This window comes from Phaenicophaeus curvirostris, chromosome 1 (genome assembly GCF_032191515.1).
Source record: "Phaenicophaeus curvirostris isolate KB17595 chromosome 1, BPBGC_Pcur_1.0, whole genome shotgun sequence".
In the NCBI taxonomy this organism is placed as follows: domain Eukaryota; kingdom Metazoa; phylum Chordata; class Aves; order Cuculiformes; family Cuculidae; genus Phaenicophaeus; species Phaenicophaeus curvirostris.
In genome coordinates, this window is record NC_091392.1 from 57,183,940 (window position 1) to 57,201,625 (window position 17,686).

Consider the following 17,686-nt stretch of genomic DNA (forward strand, 5'->3'; position numbering starts at 1 on the left):
CCACGGGAGAGGAGAAGAAAAACTCCTTCCAGCCTCCTCCTGCCTGGGAGGCTGAGAATTCCAAAGCATGAGGCAGGGACACAAAAATCATGCAGGATTTTGCCCAAATCATAAAAGATTTCACCCACATCTGGATGTCTAGTTCCTTTATCCTTTCTTAGATACAAGAAGTAGTTACTATTACAGAAGGTGGAATATTTTGATTTAAGCTAAAGTAGAGTTAAGCTCCATCTAGGTACTTGTGTCTTTTGAAAGTTAGATAGAATGTCCCTCTTTTCCCTCTGATGGCACATTTTCCTTTAGACAGTATTTTCCCAGACACTGTTCATTCTCTGAAGATGATAATGCCTTTTGTTCAGTATGATTTGTGCTGAACAAATGTCTCTTCTTCCGTAATCACTCTTGTTTGCACTATTTCCAATCTTAAAGGTGAGGTGAGGCAAAAAGCTGGAGTCAGCTCCAAATTAGCAAGAGTTTTGACTGTTGCAAAGTTGCATAATAACATTAAAATTAGACCTTGGAAAGTGATAGAACATGCAGAAGACTTCTGGGAATTTTTTTACATATGTACATAAGTGGGAAATCTGTTCTGTCCCCGGCCTCTTGTCTCATAGAATCATAGAATCACCAGGTTGGAAAAGACCCACCAGATCATCGAGTCCAACCATTCCTATCAAACACTAAACCATGCCCCTCAGCACCTCGTCCACCCGTGCCTTAAACACCTCCAGGGAAGGTGACTCAACCACCTCCCTGGGCAGCCTGTTCCAGTGCCCAATAACCCTTTCTGTGAAATATTTTTTCCTAATGTCCAGCCTAAACCTCCCCTGGCAGAGCTTGAGGCCATTCCCTCTCATCCTGTCCCCTCTCACTTGGAAGAAGAGGCCAGCACCCTCCTCTCTACAACCTCCTTTCAGGTAGTTGTACAGAGCAATGAGGTCTCCCCTCATCCTCCTCTTCTCCAGGCTAAACAACCCCAGCTCCACGACTGGTGGAGATCAACGCCTCCTGTTGCCCAGGTCGGATAACGAGCGCTCACTTCCCAAAACTCCAAAACGAGTCTTGGAGAAAGAGTCCTGCAGATCCCAGTCTGAAATCACCCGTCGCGTCTACGCCCGAGCTCTCACCCAAGCGCCCGGCATCCCCTCTGCAGCCCCGCGATGGCCGGGAAGGAGCGGCAGGGGGACCGCCCCGCGGTGACGATGATGATGAGGAGGAGGATGATGATGATGAGGATGATGATGATGAGGGCGGTCCGCTACCCGGAAGAGGAGCCGGCACCGCCCGCCTGACTTCCCCGGCAGGCAGGGAGGCAGGGATCCCGGCGCCATGCTGCAGTTCTTGGTGAGGCTCCGCGGGGCGGCGGCTGTCCGGGTGCGGGTTCCCTTCTCCGGCTCCTCCGAACCCGCCCGAACCCCTTTCACTCGGCTGGCCCCGCTTGCTGGCTGCCCGGCGCCCTGTGCTGCCGGGTTTGTTTCCTTTCCTGGCAGAACAGCGCCTGCAAATTGCTCTGATAATTGAGTTAGTGCCTTGGTTTTTTTTTTCCTCCCAAGGCAGAGAATGGTTTGGGTTGGAAAGGACCTTAAACATCCAACCCCCCAGACAGGGACACCTCCCACTGGACCAGGCTGCTCAAAGTTTCATCTAACCTGGCCTTGAACACCTCCAGGGCATCTTCTGCCAGTGCCCTTCTACCCCCCACGTTAAAAATTTTCTTCCGAAGATCTCATCTAAATCTCTTTGAGTTTAAAACCATTGCTCCTCGTCCTGTCCCTGCACTCCCTGATAAAGAGCCCCTCCCCAGCTTTCCTGTGGGCCCCGTTAAAGTACTGGAAGGCTGCTACAAGGTGTCCCCAGAGCCTCCTTTTCTCCAGGCTGAACAACCTCAACTCTCTCAGCCTGTCCTCGTATGGAAGGGGCTCCAGTGCTCTGATCATCTTTACAGCTCTCCTCTGGACTCAGTCTAACAATAGGAAATTTCTTCCTAGAATCTAATCTAAATCTCCCCTCTTTCACCTTAAAGCCGTTACCCCTCATCCCATCCCTGCGCTCCCTGATAAAGAGCCCCTGCCCAGCTTTCCTGTAGACTCCGTTTAAGTACTGGAAGCCTGCTATGTCTCCCCGGAGCCTTCTCTAGGCTGTTAGTTATGCCTTTAATTTGCCTTGAGGATTCAGTAGATTTTGCTTGCTCACAGTGATGTCCTCCTGGTGCTCAAATTTCTTTGTGTTAGCATACCATCCTCCTTCTGTGAGAGCAGGGGGGTTCGGTCGTTGCTATTTTGTGCACCCTTAAAAATTTATCTGTGGAGATATGGGATTTTATATATAGAAGCTAAGGCAAGGGGTTTTGTTTCACTACTGCCTTCCATTAAATCCCCTTAACCACAGCAGAATGAGCAACCAAATGTTTTTATACTTTTGTTCTTTAAATATTTTGTTTTGTATGTTACCCTAAAGCCTTCTGGGTGTCTGAGATTAGATGCCTGGCTACTCTTCATTAAATACTTGATTGATGTGGGTATTTTTACTGCCAAGTGTGAAAATAAGTGACTTGACCAAAAAAGATGCTGGTTTCTGCTGTAGCAAAGCATGGAAACAGTCCTGCACTTTTCGTTTTAGTGACATGAGGATTACTCTAGAGATTTAGTTGTGTTAAGATATATATCCCAGTAAGTACAAACAATAAGTGATATTCTTTTATTGAGGGCAGGGTAATTTAGCTGGCTAGTAAGTTTCATGCCATGTGTTGAGATGATGTATTGTAAGTTGCAAGGCTCATGTGTTTTTAGGAAATGAGTAAATAAAGCCTATTTCTTATCTTAACTTCAAAATAAAATGCAATAACAAATACGAATACCTCAGTCATTTCTGTAGCTGTCCTTTAAAAACAAGATCTCTCCACTCCACTGAAAATACTGAGTAAATATGCTTAGCCACTCAAAGTTTCTGTGTTTTCAAACTGCTTGCTGCTGATGTTGGGTTTTTTTGTTGCAGTTGCTACATGAAAACCTCTTTTTAATTATAACTTCTTGAATAGCATTTGAAAGTTAGAAAAAAGTATGCTCGTTCTGGGTTTCTTCCCTCTTTATGTGTAGATTGGGTATTTGACTCTTGCCCTCCCTTGTTAGGGCTGTAAAAGGGAGATAAAGGGATAATCTTGCAAACCATGTATTTTTGCTGTCCACAGTTAAGCATAAAATAAACATTTATTTTAAATGCAACTCGAAATGCTGGGTAGAAATTGGAAGACTGAATTCTTATCACCTCTACTGTCCTTAGCTAACATGCGCAATTTAATTGGCTTTATGTTTTGCCTTCTATGTAATTGAAGTCTAAACAGTGAAATGTTTCTCTCTGCTTGAATTGTCAGCTATAAAAGTATCATTGAATCATAGAATAGTTTGGGTTAGAAGAGACCTTAAAGATCATGTAGTTCCAACCCCCTGACATGGGCAGGGACACCTCCCACTAAATCAGGCTGCCTAAGGCCCCATCCAACCTGGCCTTGAACACCTCCAAGGATGGGGCAGCCACAACCTGTTCCAGTGCCTCACCACCCTCATTGTGAAGAAATTCCTCCTTATGTCTAGTCTAAATCTTCCCCTCTCCAATATGTAGCCATTCCCCCTAGTCCTATCACTACAAGCCTTTGTAAACAGTCCCTCCCCAGCTTTCTTGCAGAACCCCTTCAAGTACTGAAAGGGTGCTATAAGGTCTCCTTGGAGCCTTCTCTTCTCTAGGTGGAAGAACCCCAACTCTCTCAGCCTGTCCTTGTATGAGAGGCGCTCCAGCCCTCTGATCATCTTTGTAGCCCTCCTCTGGACCCGTTCCAATAGTTTCTTATGTTGGGGATCCCAGAACTGGACAATACTCCAGATGAGGTCTCACAAGAGAGGAATAGGTGGGCAGAATCACTTCCCTCAACCTGCTGGCCACTTTTGGTGCAGCCCAGGGTATGGTTGGCCTTCTGGGCTGCGAGCTATAAAAGTAAATGTAACTGTGTGGATTGCTGTTGAATGCAGTGCTAGGCTTATCAATAACGAAGTACACTTAAAGGGAGTACTGATGTCAGTACTATTTGTACTGAATAAGTCTTACCATATATCAGGATATGATAGTTGTCCCGTGTCTGGAAATATGCTACGGTGATAGCCTAGAATACTAATAAACAAGGACTGTGTTTGTATTTTCAAGTGAATTCTCAGACAGTGCTAAAGATTCAGGAAATTCTCCTCTGCTACAATGATGCTCTGTATTAGGAGGAATCACAAATCTGGTTTACATCAGCGCAATATTTGTTAATATCTCCCAGAGTACTTCTTTAACAGGTAATTAAAACCACAAGAGCAAATGATAACCAGTGCACTAGACACAAAAAGAATTGTACTTTTTCTTAGATTGTTAAACCTAAGCTCCTTAAAGTAATAATAAACAAAGAATAAGACCAAAAGTCTGTTTAAGAAAACACTGAAGTAATTGGCAGACATGGTTCATTTGGCAGTTTTCAACCAAGTTTAGTTTTCTATAGCTAGCTTTTCACCAGTGATGCATACAGAGTCTGAGTCAGTGAAGACTTGAGCTGCACTGGATCCTGCATTGGGCATAGAAAAGATATATAGTCAGTATGTGATGGTAAAGCTGTTATTGTTGACAGTGGGTTTGTTTTTCTTAAAATATTCTTACTTTGACAGCAGTGGCCATAAACAATAACAATTTTCTTACATAGAACTGGCCCCAGGTGTCATGTGAGGATGAATGACTGGAAAGCTGCCCAGAAGAAAAGGACCTGGAGGTGTTGGTCAGTAGCTGACTAAATACGAGCCAGCAGCATGCCCAGGTGGCAAAAAGGCCAATAGTATCCTGGCTTGTATCAGAAATAGTTTATTTGGCAGAACTAGGGAAATTACCGTCCTTCTGCACTTGGCACTGGTGTGGCTACACCTTAAACCTCATATTCAGTTTTGGTCCCTCGCTACAAGAAAGACGTTGAAGTGCTGGAGCTTTTCAAAGGACAACAAAGCTGGTGAAAGGCCTGGAGCGCAAGTGATATGAAGAGTGGCTGAGGGAACTGGGGTTGTTTAGTCTGGAGAAGAGGAGGCTGAGGGGGAGAACTTACTGCTCTCTACAGCTACCTGAAATGAGGCTGTGGTGAGGTAGATGTTGGTTTTTCTTCAGGGGCTAGGATGAGAGGAAATGGCCTCAAGTTGTGTGAGGGAGGTTTAGATTGGATATTAGGAAAAATTTCTTTGCAGGAAGGGTTGCCAAGCACTGGAACAGGCTGCCCAGGGAAGTGGTTGAGTCACCATCCCTGGAGGTATTTAAAAGATGTGTAGATGTGGCATTTACAGACATGGTTTAGTGGTGAACGTGGCAGTGTTAGATTTACAGTTGGACTCAATGATCTTAAAGGTTTTTCCAAATCTAAATGATTTTGTATAATATTAGTAGTGTCCCCTTTCAAAATAGTCAAATGAGCTTTCATAGTATAGGACGTACTTATTATGAAATGTAACAATAAAAAAACTAGAATCTTGGGGAGCTGCTGAAAGAAAATCTCACCACCTGCCTCTGAAGAGAGGGATTTCTTTTGCTCCAGAAGTAGTGTTATGGTTAAGAATTTTCCTCAACTGGCAAACAGGGTCTGGGCCAGGAGATACACTTCTGTTTCGCTCTCACTGACCTTCCAGGGTGCATTTTCACAGACACCCTTCAGTAGCCATGTGTTTGCACTGTTGTCAAAAGAGGTTGTGCCCTGCTTCCAGTCAACTGTGTTTTCCTGCCTTAGAGGAGCCCCAGAGTGCATTTGGCTGAAAACTTACCACTTGGGGTCAAAGGGGTCTGGAAGGTGTACACTTGTTAGTCGTTACTGAAGACAAGTAGCAGGTTTGCACCTGTTTAAGTTGATGGAGGAGCTCTACTCTACCTTTTAAGGTGACACTGGGATCTTTCTGCAGGCAGAGCCTTTGTTCTGACTTTCAAGCTTTTGAACGTTTATTTTTTTACTGTATATTACTGTGTTATGTCTTTGTATATGTGTACCCTTCTCCAGCACTGTGCATAGTTTTAGTGCAGTGTTGCTCTAGGATTACCAGGCAGGGATCAAGATCTGTGATGTGTAGGTCCCTGCTGCTATTTCCCCCATTTTTATAGGAGTTACTGCCTTTGTGGATGTGCAAAGAACTTTATAGAGATGATCATAGCATGATCCAAATAGAATTGGAGATGTTTACTGAAAGTATTTTGGAAATTATGGTAATGTTTTCCTGGTGAGGAAGATGGGTAAAACTGCACCTCTCTGGAAGAAGGATGAGAAATTAAGTAGGAGTGGAATTGAAACTCTTTAGTCTTCACATAACTTGTAATATTGCTTTTTTTTTTTAGCCAATATGCTTTTGATGGAAAGATGTTAACTATTCTTTTCTCTCTTTCTTCCTTTTTAGCTTGGTTTTACTCTTGGCAATGTGGTTGGGATGTATCTGGCTCAGAACTATGAAGTGAGTATCCTTCTGTTCTCAGAGTTAAACTTGTTCTGAACTGAAAATATAAGGCTGTTTTCCTTCAACTGGAACTGAATCAGTCTTTATTTTGTTGATTTATTTTATTTAAATAGAATGCAAATTGTACTGAGTTTAGTTACAGATGAACTCAAACGTAAATGGGACCAAAACATCTACTTCTGACACCTTCTTTGTGATAGAGTAATGCTTAGATCCTTAAATATTGTTGGGGCTCTAGAGCACAGGTATAATAAACAGGCCTCTACATAGATAGAGACAAGGGAAAGAAAAAGTTTGGTAGCAGCTCATGGATTGTACTGGCACTAACATACTGGTTTCCTGACTCTGATCACCTATCTGCTTAGAGTGTTCTCCACTTGGTACACCTATTTGTTATTTAAAAATCATAGAATCATAGATTTATTTAGGTTGGAAAAGACCTGTATGATATTAAAATCCTTCACAGCATCTGAAATCTGTCTCTTCTGTACCAATAATGAAAATAAGTTTTACCAGCTTTTTTTAAAAACTCAGTACCTGCTCCTATTTCAAACAGTATATCAACCCACAGTCTTTCTTTTCTTTTCTTCTCACAGTAAGTAAAGAAAGAAAGTGAACTTTTCCTCAGTTGTCACAGTGAATGGAGACTCTTCACTATGAGAGTTAGAGTAGAAGATTTATAGCTGAGTCTTGAATACGAGCTTTTTAATTTCTATGTGGTCAGTAGAATCCCTTGTAGGTGTAAAAGCACTTAGCTTTTTATAGGCTAAAGGAGTTAATGAAATTTTAACATAATTTTTATTTTCCTTTCTTGTGCAATTTCTCTTAGCCTAGCTTAAGGGAAAAAGCTGATGAAGCTCAAATCTCTGATAACGTTTAAGTTTTGATTTCCTCTCATCTTCAGTGTTGAAGTCATCTTGCTTGCAGAATTCTTATTTTGCTCCTTGCTCATGCACAAACTTTTGTGACACTTCCTGTCCAGTCACTTCAGCAACAGTACCAATATAAGGCTGGTGTTTCTTTCCAATATGTTTTAAAGTGTTATGAAAATGTAGTCATAAAAACATTTGCTGTATTTGGGTGTATTAGTATGTGTTGTAAGCATGGTATAGTGTTTGGGGTTTTTTTTCTGGCAGCACTAATAAATTATTACCACAAGAGGGGGACTTAGACTTTCGATTTGCAGGAAGTTGTTCCCAAGCAATATAATACTGGCTTGCAGGATGAACATGGTAATTTTATGGCTGGTATTGAAGATCATTTGTTTTAGATGACATCTGAGATAAAATTGTCATAATGAAGGCATAATACTGCAAGTGTATGCACATGTGTTTAGCTATAATCACATGGAGAGTTCTGACAACAGTGAAGTTCCTTTTAGTTTAGCATAAATGTTAGGCTCTTAATTTCATTTACGCAAACAGAGCTTAATTTTGAAAGGGAAGGTAAGATAGAAACATATGTCATTACCTGTAGGATCAGCCTCAAACCATCCAATGGGAGAACTGCAGTCTGTTTGGATTAACTTTTCTTCTGCTCTGTCGTCAGGTTACAAATAAAATAAGCCTGTGATTTTTCTTACAGCTCTCAGTGAGAGCTTCACTTTACTTTCAATTTCATAAGTTAAAATCCAGTGTTGTCAATTCCTAGCTTTACCTAGAGTCAAGAGGTAATCTATTTCCTGCCCTTAAAAGACTCTTCATGGTGATTTGTTTGTTTATTTGGTTTTTTAAGTTGTCAAAATTTTACTGTTGGATTGCTTTATCATAATGCATTTATTTGCAAGAGAAAGCTGAGGTTCTGAAGTTCACAAGCAATAAATTGAGTTTTCATTCAAGTATGAAACTGCAAAAGGTTGGCAATTTGCAATGCAGTAATTCCCCGGTAGGGAGTTTGGGATCCCACAAAATGGACTGGGGGAAATATTTCTTTGTAAATTTCTGGAGAACATATTTGTCACTTTTGAATGTCTCTTTTTCTCTGGGTTTGTGACCAGTATAGTGCAATCTAGTTTCCCCTCCAAAAGTCATTATTAAAGTCTATGCATCAGAGCTTAAATAGCCTTATTCTTGGCAGTTTGTCGTCTTACAGTGAGGAAGCAAGACTGGTGTTACTAAATGTCCTGTGAAATGATCTTTTTTCCTCCCTCCTGTTCCCATTACCACTGGCTGACTTTTAGTCTTAATGATTGGAAGTATTTCCTGAAGCCTCATGTGAGGTGTTTTTCATCTGCTGTTTGCTTGGTGGTGTTAGTTTTTAACCTCTGTGTGAGGTAACAGATCCTGGAAGCAATGTGTTTTAGAAATCAGTTAAACTTCATAGAATTTCTTGCTGTGTTTACGGTATTGTCATTCCTACCCAGGCTCATGTTGCTCAGGATTTTTTTTTTTTAAAAAATTTGTGTGGGTTTTGTTTGAATATTTTTGGTTTTGTCTTTAAAGATTCCTAACATTGCAAAGAAGCTTGAAGATTTTAAGAAGGATGTGGAAGCTAAGAAGAAACCTCCCAGTGACAAGTCCTAAGAAAGCAATGTTACCCAGGTCACCTCTGTGTGTGCATCAAGGATGCAATTTACCTTTCGGGCAACAAAGATCAAGTAGAGGGTTGGCATGGGAGATTCCTCCACCTTTAGTCTCCTAGAACTGGAATGTCCTTCTTCTGAAAGAACAGCCATGAACTTTTTCTGGGGTGGGCTTTCAGGGGTTTCAGATTTGGATTTGCAGCTGATATGTGGCTGGATAAGGTCATTTGTATTTTTTGTTATTGCTTTTCCTAATATTTTGTAACCCATTTTTATGTGATCCAGCTGGAGTCCTGTTAGCCCTGTTACTATGCGTACCTCACACTTTGTAATACCCTACTTGGTATATCGCAAATGAAATTAAATGCATCAAGAAGTAACTTTCAGGATTTCTTGTCATGTATTGTGAACAGCAGTACTTCACCATCCTTGAGATCTGTATTCGATTATTGGAGATGGGAAAGTTCATTTGTCAAACTCTGAACCTGGGGTGAAGGGAGGAGCTCCTGCTGTTTCCACTATGTTATATGATCGCTACCAGCAGTAGACTTTGCACAAGCATGGCTGATTTCAAAAACTGCAAAAGACTGTTAACTTTAACCCATGTTTCAAAATTGTTGTTTCTTATATTATTTTCTCTTCTTTAAATTTGCTTGGTTGCTTGAGGATATCTCGAGGATGGGAGAGAGAAGAGTTATCTTCCAGTGATAACTAGGGCACGTGAAGGTCAGCAGTTTATGTTGTGAATCTAAAACATTGTTCTAAGTATGCTTTTTTTTTATGCTGCTTGGTGTGGAGCAAGGGCTAGAGTTCAGTATTTCTATAAAATATGTCTGGTATGCCTGCTGCTTCCTCATTCCTGAGCATTGTCTTCAGCCCGTTGCCTCTGTATTCGGTTCAATTGTCTACCATGTGTTTTCTTAGGATTAGAACCACTTGTCTGCTGTACCCCTTATTGTGTGTCCACTATACTGCCTTTCACACATTGCTACCACTAAAAAACCTGCTATGTGAGGAAATGCACATCGTATTGCAGCACTGTCCTCTTCTGTTTGAATGGAAGGCAAAGTCTGCATTTGGAAACCATAGTTTTGCACAAATTCTGTTGCAAATGCTGAAGAAAATATTGCAGTAATTTGAATAGATGTACGTTTCATTTGATAAGTTGTTCAATTAAGATAATTTACTTAACTTTTCTGTTTTTCTGTAAAATAGGAGAGTCCTATCAAATCTGTAAGGTGACTTAAATCACTGAGTCTCCTTGACGGTCTTTAGCAGAACGTAAAAAAAAAATTCCACCTTCACAACTTTATATGCCACTCATACTAAAATTACTATGGACTCTGCTTTCATCTGCTTTACTGAAATTGGATTATTCTCCCTCTTTTAATTTCTAATTTTGAGGATAGGTACCAGAAAGATATTCTTCTTGCTTTCAGTAACAATGCCTGGTGACGGACTGTTACAGACAAGTAGGAATAAGCACAAAGAAGTACTCCTTCAGGCTTTTGATTAAAGCTTACCTAGAGTGCTTCCCCATCAGGGTTTTGGTTAAGATAAGGAGTGTGGCTTCAAAGTGAATAGTTCTTATACCATGCTTTCGTTCTCATCAGAGAAAAACTATAGAGCACATGGACTAGATGTCTTTCAGAAGAGACTAAACCAGAAGATGTGCTTTGATCTTTAATGGTGTTTAGTGCATGAGACAGGCCTAGAGACATTCAGAGGGAAAATGTCTCAAGCTTTGGGCATGGACTGTTTCTCTTTGTAGACTCAGTGAACGGGGCTGCTTGAGATAAACATAGCCTGAAGGCTTTTAAGAACAAGTCTCCTCATGTACACACTGTAATTTTCACCCTGTACCCCAAAGCCTTTAACTTGAACATGTCTGAGTGGATTCTAAGCTCAGGAATTTTCACTGAATAAGGAAAGACCTGTTTACAGATTATCTTACACCAAACTTTTGCTTCCTTTTCCAGTTTGATTATGGCAGAGTCCTTCTACAATGGAGTCCTGCAATTGGGAAAAATATTTCTCATATATTCTCCTTAAAAAATATGTATCTAGCTATACACAAGAAATATTTCACCTGTAAATTCCCATCCTTCCTTTCACCATTTGCCCTGAAATGCAGAGCTGACTTTAACGCTTTCAGTCTTTGCTAATAAATATTTGACAAATCAGCCAATGTTAGTAGCTGTGCAACCAACTCTTTCTATAGTACACATTCAAAAACCACAAAGCAGGCTAATTTTGACCAGCTAGCATAGGTTATCAGAAACCTTATGGTAGCAGTGTGTGTTGAAGAAGCCAAGAACATACTTGGTGAATGGAGTTAACAAATAAAACACAGCGATGTTTAGCTATTTCTGAATAGTAGTGTACGGTCTGGTCTTTGAAAGGGGTTGCCATTGGCTTTCACAGACTACAAATCAGACTGAAGGAACTGTCTTCTACACCAAAAAACTTTTCCATAGAGTGAGGCAGCACTGTGTAGCTGTTTTAATGCTTTCATGAATATGATGAACCTAGTTTCCTCCAGCTTCCCTTTGGTTTTTTTTGGTTTCGCACTCTTCCCCCCAATCTCTGTCCTGTTCTTTCTTTCCTATACTTGAGCAGACCATTGAGAAATACTGGCTCTGACCCAATCATATTGCTTTGTCATATAAAATTATGTTAGTGTTTAAAACTGGATTATTTCTTTATGTTCTTCCCTTTCTTTACACTGAGATTAGAAGGGAAATAATACTTAAAATCTCTGTTTGTTGCCAAACAAGACTGTGTTACTCTGAAAGTTTAATTTAGGGCTGAAACTTTCAGCTGAGAATTCCAAGCAGATGTTAGGATTTATTTCTTTTTCCTATCAGATATGAAGTGAACCAGCTACAACTGTAGAAGCAATATATGCTCCTTAATATTAAACATAAGACTTTGTAAAGTGTTTCACACTGTTTGCAACAATTTCCATTTTAGCTCAAGCTGTTCTTTTGTTCCACATAGTAAGCTGGAGAGCTGGATAACTTATAACACAATGCTTGTGGACTTTGCAACTACTATGTAACACATTTTCCCTAACTGATTAAACTGAGGCTATCCTAGGTGATACTAAAAGTTAATGTTATATTTCTGAGAGCAGACAGTCCACAGACTGTTATCTTGTGATGGAAAATACTGCCCTAGAGCCCTTTATGACTATCTTCCATTGAATGCAGTAGAGTTAATACTGAAAATATACAAAATGCTAGATAGCAAAGCTGATTATTAGCTTACTGGGTACCAGAGCTCAAATAAAGATGGTAGATTTACCGTACAGAAATTCACTAACAGGAATGCTCAGTGGTGTGATTTTATATAATAGAACCACAGCACTTAGTCCATTAATGTATGCTACAGTATGGCCACGTGCCTCTTGCGTTGGGGAGCCCAGAACTGGATGTAGCAGTTCAGGTGTGTTTCACCAAGGTTAAGAGGGAAATGAACACCTCCTCCCTCAACCTGTGGAGGATATTCTGCATGGTGCAGCTCAGGGTGCTGTTGGCCTTTGCTCAAGGACACATTGCTGATTCAGGCTCAACCTGTCTATCAAAATTTATTTCCATCTAGTTGACTTCAGCTTGTGCTGATGTGTGAGATCATTCTTCCCTACACACAGGACTTCTCATTTCCCTTTGTTGAACTTCATGAGATTCATGTCAGTCCATTTCTTTGGCCTTTGAAGGTCTTTCTGAATGACAGCACAGCCATCTTGTGCATCACCCACTCCTACCAATTGTGTATTGTCTACCTACTTGCAGAGAGTGCACTGTGTTCTGTTGTACAGGCCATTAATAAATATGCCAGTGTTCAAATATTCAATATTGACCCTAGTATTTTCACCTGGAGGATGCAGCTAGGGTATGGCCTCCAGCTGGACTTTTTGGTGCTGACCGCAACCGTTTAAAGTCAGCCAGTTTTTAATCCACTTTACCATTCGCTTGTCTTGTCCACACTTCCTCAATTTGTCTGTGAGGTTGTTCTGGAAGACTGCATCAAAACCCTTGCCAAACAACACCCATTCCTTTCCCCTAATCCACCAAGCTAGCGATTTTGTTGTACAAGTGCCTGGCTGGTCAGGCATCTTTTTCCCTTCATAAATTCACACTGATTACTCTCATTTTCTTCTCCTTCACATGTTTGGAAAAAGCTCCCAGGAGGGTTTGCTCCAGTATCTTCCCAAGGACTGATGTGTGACTGACCAGCCTGTAGTTCCCCAAATCTTCCTTCCTGAAGGCAGGCTTTCTTCCAGTCATCAAAAGCCTCCTCATATGACTATAACCTTTCGAAGACAACAGAGACTGGCCTCACAATGACATTGACTAGCTCCCTCAGCATTTCTTTTGAAAGGAGGCCCTTTCCTCCTGATTTTATAACAAAAAAGTCCTCTATAAGCCTCTGAGATGAGGCTAATCAGGGCTATTAAGACACTCAGGGCCCTGGCATTGGCTTTCCTAACACCATCCAAGTCAGTTAAATCATTAGTACCTCCAGCCACCTTCTGTAAAAATGGGTTACACTGCAGAAAAATTACTCAAGGACAGAGAAAAGTTTAATGAAGCCAACTCTTTTTCTTTATGTTTTTACATTAGGTAACACCATTTACATGAGAAGCTTTTATTGTTAATTCAGTGAAAGATACATGACTCCTGTATTCAGGAGTAATTCACAGTAATTTCTGATTAATAAAGTAACATTGGTGATCTGGTAGCACTGGACGTTTCCCAGTAGTGATGCTGTGAGTTGTGGTATCACTCCTGTGGTGCTGGCAGCTGTGTGTACCACCAGCTGTTAGGACTCCTCTAAGCATGCTTTCTTGGGGAGGTTTGTTATACATGCTGAGCATCTGGAAATGTGCTTTGAAGGGCCCAGACTACTGTTGGCCTAGATTGCAGATTGCCTTTAGATACCAGTGAAATTGAAATGTTGCTAAGAAAGAAATAGGAATTTTCAAAATTCATAAGGAGTTTGCTTTATAATCTTAGATCATGTTTGTGTTAACAGAAATGTAATTATGAATTGATATCCATATGTAAAAATAAATATCTGCTGTACGTGATGCAGAATTATTTTGAATATTAGGAAGTGATAGCAGATATTGGAGTGTATCATAACTGGTAAACTCCATAGAGAAATTTCCCATACAGCTCTTTTCAGTTTTGTCTCAGAGGAACAAGAAAGAGGTACTTAGGTGCATTTGTTGCACTCCTCAGTGGCTTGTGATAACTTTTACTTTACAAAGTCCCAAGACAAGGTAGTTTTTATCGGATTTGTACTGAGATAAAATAACTGTGGAGGGTATTTTCTTTTTCATCTGAAATAGATGTTAATCATAGATGGTCAAGTTTGCTTTCTTGACAAATAAAACAAATGTCATGCATTGTCTTCAGAGCAGATTTTCCTGCCAAAGTTAGTTCTCGATTTAGTCTTTAACACATCTGGAAAACACCCATTCCTGTAAATCACCAGCTCAAACCATAACCACACACTAACTTTCCAAAGCTGTGAGCTCAGACACTGAAGTGGAGCATACTGTTAATTTTCTGTGCAAAAACAGGGATTCTATACACTTCTCTCACACTTTTTACAGCCTATCTCTGACAACTGCATATTTGGGTTCAAAATATAACCCAAGTACTAAGATCAATATATGAAAAAAGAATATGAGGGCCTGTTTTAAATCCTATTGTTCACATTTTCTGCAAACTGGACAGAATTGAACAACCTATGTATAATCATTAAATTCAGTTATCCTCTGCCTTTTTTTCCCCTGAGAGATAAAACATTACTCTATTAGCTAGAGAATAAAGAATTGCTTAGCGTAAACCACCTCAGTTTACTTCAGTGAAATTTTTCAGGTTTTATATCACTGTGGATATATAGATAGATATATATATAGCCTTAATAGGACTGTAGTAAAACTTAGTATAAAACTGTAAGATTAAATATTATACTGCTACTAGTTAATGTAATTATACATTTTGATACAAATCATGAATTCTGGGCTGAAGGAAGGACTTTTGTTTTTAGGACATGATGTATGTGCCAAATGTTGAAAGCATCTGGATATCACCGAATTCGAAATCAGGCGTATCTCCCCTCTGAAGATATGTCTTCAGTTTTGGTTATTGGTAGAGACAAATCTGAAGCTGAGTGACAGTATGCCATAAATTGCCAGTGAAAATTTCCCACTTCTTTGTCCACTTGCCATTTGTTTTAATAAACAAACAAACAAACAAACAAAACATCAACAAAAAAAACCCTAAAAATAAAACCCCCAGCGATCAGCATCCATTGCTTTCACACTGTGATACACAATTAGGCAGCTTGCCCAACCCTAAGCTTGTTGTTCACCTGCTACTGTTTCCCTTTGTGATGTTCAGACTCTGCCACTAAATACTTTCTCATGTACTTTCTTATGTTTTCAATGAAATGAAATCATACATGTATGTCTAAATGCAGAAGCTGGTTGTGGCACACACACTGACTGATCTGATGTGGAAAAAGGGCCAATACAGTACACTACCTTCCTGCCAGTAGCAGTGGACATGGAAGTGTGCTGAGGAGCACCAATGCAGAAGAGGAGGCCGCTGGGGAAACTCCTTGTCCAAGTCCACTCCAAATTTCTCATCAACAGTCTCATGAGACACAAACTATGCCAGAGAGAGACTCATGAAAGTGTTTTTGAGGAAAATATTGATAAAGGCATGCGGCACACCCTGAAGCAGTTTCCATTTAGCTAGTGTTGTTGATGGTCATCCTGTTTGATTTGTGAGAAATCCTAGATCTCCCTAAAGCTGATTGGCATACCAGCTGCTCCTCTCTCTTGTGAATGAGAATATCCCATGTTCATATCCCCTGGGGAAGGTGTGGGATAACAAGGCCTGATGGGAGCTGAGCTGAGCCAGAAATAAGTATTAGGAGAGTAGAGAGTGATTTGTCGCCGAGCAGTTAGGTAATTTGAAGATGGCATTGAATGAAGCATGAAGTGAAAAGGATTAGAAGATGACTATGTAGTAAAAAGTGCAGAGCAACTAAAGCCTTGGGAAGAGAAAAAGCCAGAAAGAGAGTTTATTGGCAGGGGAAGAATGATGGAAGCTAACTTTGAGGACTGTGAATAAAGAGATGTTCTTCTTATTGTGCATGGGGACAAGGACCCTTGGTACTGCAGACACCTCCACCCACTGAAGTGCTGGTTCCTGGAGAAAGTTGCCCATGTTGGCAGACAGACATTGCAGCCTCTCTCTCCTGCGACAGAGTGTTTGGTACTGGATGCACCTTGCTTGTGGACTGCAGCTTGTGCCAGGAGGGAGGGTGGGTACCCACCACATCAGGGTCTTTGCCTAGCAGCAGACACGTAAGGTTAAGCAGGAAGACACACAAGGAGGGGAACTGCAGTGGCAAGGAGGATCTGGATTCCAAAGGCAGACATGAGTTATGTATGCTGTAGTGCAATAGAGCAGCAAGCACATGACAGGAGAAACAATTCAATTCCTGTGAATTGAGGAGGTGTGAAGAGTTAAAATTGAGGCTGAGGTCTTGTTTCATGGATTAGGAGGGTATGGGGATTGTTCCTCCTCTGCCAACCTATGACCTCCTACTGCATATGTTTATTTCTAAGGCAGGTCTCTGGGATCACCCTGTTTTGACAGAAGCAGTAAACCAACACCTCCTGCTGTCTCAACACTACTTCCCTAAGAGCCTGATAGCATATGAGAGGAAATATATCCTATTTATAATCTCATTGAGCACCAGAATATGCAGTAGTGAATAATTTATTTTATTAACATTTTATTTTTGAAGAATAGACATTCATACTAACATCTAGAGTCTAGATTAGAAGTGGAAAGAATAAAAATCCATTAAGTATATATATAAAGAGTGTGATTACATGAGACCAAATCATCCTAACATAAAGCTTAAATGCATTGGCATTAAAGAAATTATTAAAACATCACATAATACAAGAGAAGTTTTACTGAGTATCACAGAGATCCAGTCAGAAAAACAGGGCACTCACTTTGCAGATGATAGACTGGCTTTTTTGTCTGGTAGTTATCGGCTCTATGTCATAGTTTCCTACATTTGAAGTTCCTATTCTCTGGGCCACTAGAGAGCAGGTGGGTGTGATGTTCAAGCAAATCCATGAGATGAGGAGATACCACAGCACCACTCCACTTCAGCCCTCTCCCTTCTTACTCACGGAGCAGCACTGAGTGCCATCTCGGATGAGATTGTACTTTTTCTGTCAGGGGAATCGTTATGAGCATAACTATCTAAACAGCAGCCAAAGGGAAAGGAGAGCAATAAGTTTGCTAGCTTGGTGAGATTTTGCTGGTCACAGTTTTCTCTGTTTGAAAAGCTGCTACAGCAGTAGAATGATAAAGAAAAGAAGGTATTGACCAAAACTTTCTGTTTCTGAAACTATTCCTTCCAAAGCAGAGATTGCAAGCACTGCAATACTGAAATTTTTATGCTATTGCCATGGAAAAAAATTTCTTCTTGTCTGGAGACTTCTACTTCCTAACTGTTTAGTGTTTTCTATTATCCCTTTGAAGTGCTGTAGCTGGTAGTTTGTAGCTGTATTTCCTTTCAGGCCATATGCATTAGCTGGCGAAGTGTTTTTTTTCCAGCA

The 17,686-nt window shown here is 40.6% G+C and overlaps 1 long non-coding RNA gene across 1 annotated transcript; it reads left to right on the top strand.

The window, feature by feature from the left end:
* The first annotated feature begins 1,261 nt into the window (after positions 1 to 1,261).
* On the top strand, positions 1,262 to 11,392 carry LOC138721775 (uncharacterized). Its single transcript, XR_011337612.1, has 4 exons — positions 1,262 to 1,344; positions 6,441 to 6,494; positions 7,098 to 7,232; positions 8,939 to 11,392. It is a non-coding gene; the product is annotated as an uncharacterized lncRNA (long non-coding RNA).
* The last annotated feature ends 6,294 nt before the right edge of the window (positions 11,393 to 17,686 follow it).